Raw genomic sequence first — 6,000 nt, 5'->3', positions numbered from 1 at the left:
CTTTCTCGTCTATGGATAAAGGGTAATATAGCAGATTCATTGTGTATTGGATCTGAACGCTGGAAATGCTGGTTCAAACTCTCAAACTATGGAACAGAGTTATGAATTGTAAAAAAGCCACAGTGCAGTATAGCTAAAAATTCACTTTGCCAGTCATCCATAAGCAACACATAATTGGCTAATGTTCAAAAGCATGGGCGAATGTGTCAACAACAGAACACCAGCAGTGTACCTTCTGTGGCTGAAGTGAAATATCAAATTGGCTAGGCAGAATACCACACTTCTAAACAAGGGGTCTGGAGACAGGGTATGTGCAGGGTGATGGGATAGGCAGTGTCCTGAGAAGGATGCTTTAAAGAGACAAAGGGCCTGTTTACATGCCAGAAAAATCTGCATCTGGTGCTTTTTGCAGATCCTTTTAATTTGGACAGTTTACTTGACATTTTAGCCAACGCATGTGTATTCTACTGCTTTTGTCTTTAACTCCGGATTAAATGGATGCAACAAAACCCCGAAATTGCTTTTAAAATCTGCAGCTGCTTCTACCATGTATTACTTTTTAAGCGCCTTTTTTTGGCTGCGCAGTTTCTTCGCCATTAGATCCTCCCTTTTCTCTACCCCTTTAACTGTCTCTGGGCGTCATTTTGTTTCCTGCGGTTGACGAAGCAACTTCCGGTTGCTCTCGCCTTCCTTTCTCCCACTTTCTCCCGCTTCCCCCCAATACATTTCCTCCCCCGCTCCTTTAAACAAAATCACATTCCCCACCCCTTCATTCTCTCTCTGCTGCAGCGACACCAGGACTGGTGGTAGGAGCTGCTACTCGCACCTTTGTGCATTGAGAGGAAAGGCTGAAATGATTGGGATTCCCAGTCACATAAAGTGCCTTAGCTGAATGATTGGGATTCCCAGTCACATAAAGGATTATAAGCATGCCAAGCTGAAAATATGAAGGTTCCCCTTTCACCTTTCCATCTGAATATGTGAAGGTCAGGGCTGGAGCTGGTGAGAGCAGGGCTAGCACAAGCAGCCCTGCTCCTCCCTTCATGTGTTCTGAGAATGTGTGGAAGTGAATGCTTGAACAAGGCAAAACAGAATATTCCAAGGCAAACGGTTTGCAAATGCAGGACATGTAGAAGTGAATGGCTTAACAGGTCTCACATGCTCATCTTTTCCCCCATAAGCATTATAAATATGTGGCTTATATTACTGTATTTGAAGTTAGCGAATAATTTACAAAGCCAAGGCACATCTTCTTACTATTACTTTTTTATTTTCTGAGGTTTCTTTTTGTTTGCAAAAATCCAGGTTCAGATTTCAAATGGCTAGAATAGCAAAGGTCCACCAGAGTGCAGTAGGAAGGGCACCACTGTATGCGGAAGGTCTCAGGTTCAATCCCCAGCATCTCCAGGTAGGGCAGGGGGAAAAACCTGCCTGAAATCCTGGAAAGCAGCTGCCGCTGCCATGTCACTGACGGTAATGAACCAGATGAACCTATTGTCTGACTCAGTAGAAGGCAGCTTCCTTATGGTGTGTCAATTCAGCATATAGTGGCTTTTGACTTGCCGCTCCTCATTTGCAGACTTGTGGACTATAAGCTATTGTGAAGTGTTGGAGTTGGTAGAATAGAAGCCCAACAAGTGAGGAGATGTTGGCAATTGTCTTAATCACCCAGGCACCTGTGTGTTTCTACCTCTGGCTGAGTGGAATGATAATAATGTTCTTTAAGTCCCTAAAGAGAGTTTAATATGCACATTCCAGGCTGTGATGAACAGACAACCTACCACACTATTTATGTTTTGTTTACTTTACAAAGTGTTAGCATATGGAAAATTTGATTTTGGGGGTCTCAGGCTCTCTGAGCAGATGGAGTTTGGAAGCACTTTGAAGACAGCACACCAATTACCTAGAGGGTCTGAAGGAAGAATGACTGAAGCATTAGAAAAGCCAGAGTTGAGTTGGATGTAATTCTGGACATTGGCATGAAAAGACAGAGTAAGTAAAATGAGGAAGTCTAGAAGCAAATATATGCAAAGCATTTCCAAACTATTAAGATATGACAATAGCTGAACATTAATTTATTTTACAATAATATTAGAATTTACTGTGGATTCAAATAGGCTAATTTACATGCTTGTGAACTGATACATCTTCTGAAGAAGTACTTAATAATATTTTTTCTTTTTCATTCTTTTAAGAAGCCCTATTGACCTTTTCTTCTTAATTTATATTCAACCAACTAACAACACATGAGAATACCTTTGACCTCAGACAGAGTATGGGATCAAAAACAAACAACCTTTAAATCTTAGCCTCATTTTTGGTTGAAATGCATGTCTTCAAAGGGCAACTATTTTGTTAGAATTATACTTTCCTAGCTAGCTGGCACTGGTTGCCACCTGCATTCAAAGTGTATTTTGGCTCACCTGTTAATGGCCCCTTTCTGATTACATAAATGAAATTTTTGGAAAATAAATTTTTTGAAGTACCACGCAGATTTGAAGGAAGTTCTAAATAATTTTACAGCAAGACAATAATTTAGTTAGTTCTTGTTTTTCCTGAGTAGATCAATTCTTTACGAAGAGAAGCATTTTGGAATATATAAAGATAATTTGCTTTCAAATGTATACAGAAAGGCTGGTAGGTTTAGGTTTGTATGTGTGTACATGCCACATTAATTCTAAGAGTAATTCTAAGACACTGGACTGGATCCAAAGGTGCCTTGTATGAGTGGAAAGGCAGTTCAGTGCATGCAGGGGATCCTCCCATGACCCATCCATTGCCATTCCAGAGTGTTCCCTTACCCTCAGGAATGGACTTTTGGAGTGCTCAGGGGCTGCAAGTCCCCACTGCAGCAGAACTCTACTCATGCTTTTCTGGTTCCAACCTATTGCCTTCAAGTGGCTGAAGTATAAGATACAAGCAGAGTTGCAGTGTGGAGTTTTCATTGACCCATAGTTCACAAAAGTACTGTTACGTTACAATCTGTGAATTTTCACTTTTTGTGGAAATCTAGCTGAGTGCTGATGGATGAACGAAGAGCAGAAAACAAGAGGTGTCAGTAAAAGACAACAGATGTATTCCTGTACAGTTAGGCTGCTAAAATTCTATGAAAATCAATAGAACTTAAGCAGCCTTTCTACATGCAGGATTGCAGCCAGCATGCACTTTAGGGATATGAAGAAAACTAATCTTAGAGCACTTTGTGAAGCATTGCGAAAAAGTGTCACTTGAGAATGCAGCTGATATGGAATAATGCTATTCTTAAATATACAGTACATGCCAGCTTGTTTATTTTAAATAGAAATTCCAAAAATTAAATGCCATTTATGAACATTGCCTTAAATCACAAGTTTGTCTATTATCTGACACTAATCAATTGCTTGGGAGGTTTGTCTATTTATTTGAAGGGTTTTCTACCTTGCCACCCAAAAGCTCCCAAAGTGGCTTACAAAGATAAAAAGTAAGACAGTCCTTGCCCTAAGGTTTACAGTCTAAAAGACACTACACAGAAGGACAAGAGACTAGGGAAGGAAGAGGAAAAAAAGCAAACTTGGGAGTCTTAGTTATAAATAACCGGTCAGAAAACTATTCAAGGACAGGAGAAGTCAAAACTTGCTGGTCTCAGCTAAGCTGATAATGTGTCTATGCTTGCTTTCTCTTCACCTCTTATGTGTCTTTGGTGAGCCAGTCATTCATCTGTAGCTACCATGATATGCACCTTATAAAGCATTAAGCCATTCATCTATCTAGCCCAGTATAATTGCCTCTGAACCAGCAGTGACTGTGAGGTACTTCCTTCCCAGAGATGCTACCTCAAATGTTGAAAAGCTGAAGATAATAAGATAGTACCTGGTATTTTCTGCTGCATAAAAGCACATGTTCTACCACCCACTTATGGTACTCCACCTCAGCATGATTTTGCTCTGTTCAGTACAATCTGTTGCCAGTGTTCTATCACTGTGCACTGTTTGTATACTTCAGTGCAGCTGGAAATGGCTGTAAATTAGATAGATGTAGTGCAGTTATTCTGTGCACTTCATTATCTGAGTATATAATATTCTCAAAACACTAAGGCAGCAGTCTGGTCAAACTGACTCTCTGATAATCTGGAGGAAAACTTTCCATCTGAGTAACATTGTACAACGTATATTTCATTACATTTTCACTGGCCAATGCTGTATAAATTTACAAGCCTTAAAGGAGGCACTGAGGGTAGACACTTACTGTTCTGCCCGTTCCAGTGCATCTCCATCTTTCTGTTCTGAAAACGTGGGCACACAACGCTAGTCAAACCCTGGCCCTTTTTACTGTAAAACCTAGTGGGACCAGCTTGTGTGTATTTTTTTAAAAATTGCTTCAAAGAGATTTCACAACTGATTGGCAGATCAAACGGCCCCCCCTCCAGATGGAGCCAATGGAAACACTTTGCTGTAGGCAACTAATGTGAGTCTTCAGCTAGTGGACTCCCTAGTAACCGTGAGACATCATTCCCTATGGTAGTGAACTTTTTCTGCTTTGATCTGGGTTTCAGTTGCTACAGGAAAGAAGGGTATAGCAATACGAGGGCTGAAATGGAGTGCTGTTATGATGCATTCTACACATAATATCATGTTGCAATGACAGTAGTGCAGAAATGGCAAGAGAGAACAAATGAGAAGTGAAGCCGGGTCCTGGGAATGAAGGAAGTCATTGGGATCCTCCCTATCCAGTGTGACCCAATGCCCAGGCTGTTCTTCCAACAAGTATGACACAAGTTAACTCCCAATGTCTCTTTGCACTAATTTGGACTTGCATCCGCTATTTCAAATTATATTAATGTCACAAATGCTACAATAAAAAAACCTCAATTACAAAAATATAACACCACTTTTTGAATGGAATGACAGCAAGCTTTTCTGTCTTCACCTTTACTTTTTCATTGCATAACAAAGGTATATCCCCCCTTTCCCCCCCCCCGATCTGACTCTCATTATCCTTTAAATTGGTGCTAGGACAGTTCTCTGGTTTCATGTGTTTCTTAGCTGGTTCTTCCATTTACTAAGATGTTGATGTTGCTATTCATGTCGTGCATTTTTGTTCATTGTTATGGGCATTAGTCTGGTTATGATGTATTTTGACTGGCAGTTGGATATATAAAATATAAAAATAAATATATAAAGATAAAAAGTATCAACTATAATGAAAACTAGCTGAGAAGAAAGGTCTCTACCTTAACAGTTCACAGTTTGCATCTCCTTCAGCTATCCTTGTTCTAATGTTCTCAGAAGAAAAGGTAGTAAGATACACAGAGGTTCTTTCAAACTAAATGCCTTTTTTCCAGATTTAAAACTTGGATCAGCATCAGCAGAAAACACAGCTACCAAGGATGGAATCCTGTGTGTACTTATTCTGATGAAAGTCCCATTGAATTTATTGGACTTCTGAATAAAGAGGATCAGGCTGTAAGGCTGGGTTTTATAAAACAAAAAATTAATATCGAACAAGACTGTGATGAAACAATGTGGTTAAATTTACTTGCACTGTGTTCTATTAATCAGATCTATTTAGTGATAAATGAAAACATTATCATACATGGTCATATCATATGGAGACACGTATGGTTTATAAGAACACCCAAACTCTTCCTAAACTTGTTTTCTTACAGCTTACATGTTGTGTATGTCTTTTTGGGCCATGAGTTGTAGACTAGATAGCATGTGCTCCAGTCCAGTTTTGTTCTGCTATTAAAAGAATCCTCTTTTCTGAAACTTGGAATATGAGTGTTGTCAACCTAATATGTCAAAAATGTAATTAATGTTTGGAGAACCCCAAACATTTTTTAGTTAACTTCACTTAGGAAGATATGGTAGCCCACACTGGATGGGTTGGTACCCAGAGGAAGTGCTCACCCCCCAAAAAAGATAATAGGAATAGGGAAGAATAGTGATGATGTCACAAGCACTATTAAGTTAATGGCCATGCTGCTTGTATAATTACATTCCACACAGACCTTCCAAGTTC

This window comes from Rhineura floridana, chromosome 2, assembly GCF_030035675.1.
Source record: "Rhineura floridana isolate rRhiFlo1 chromosome 2, rRhiFlo1.hap2, whole genome shotgun sequence".
In the NCBI taxonomy this organism is placed as follows: domain Eukaryota; kingdom Metazoa; phylum Chordata; class Lepidosauria; order Squamata; family Rhineuridae; genus Rhineura; species Rhineura floridana.
Note: the sequence above shows the minus strand (reverse complement) of the source record.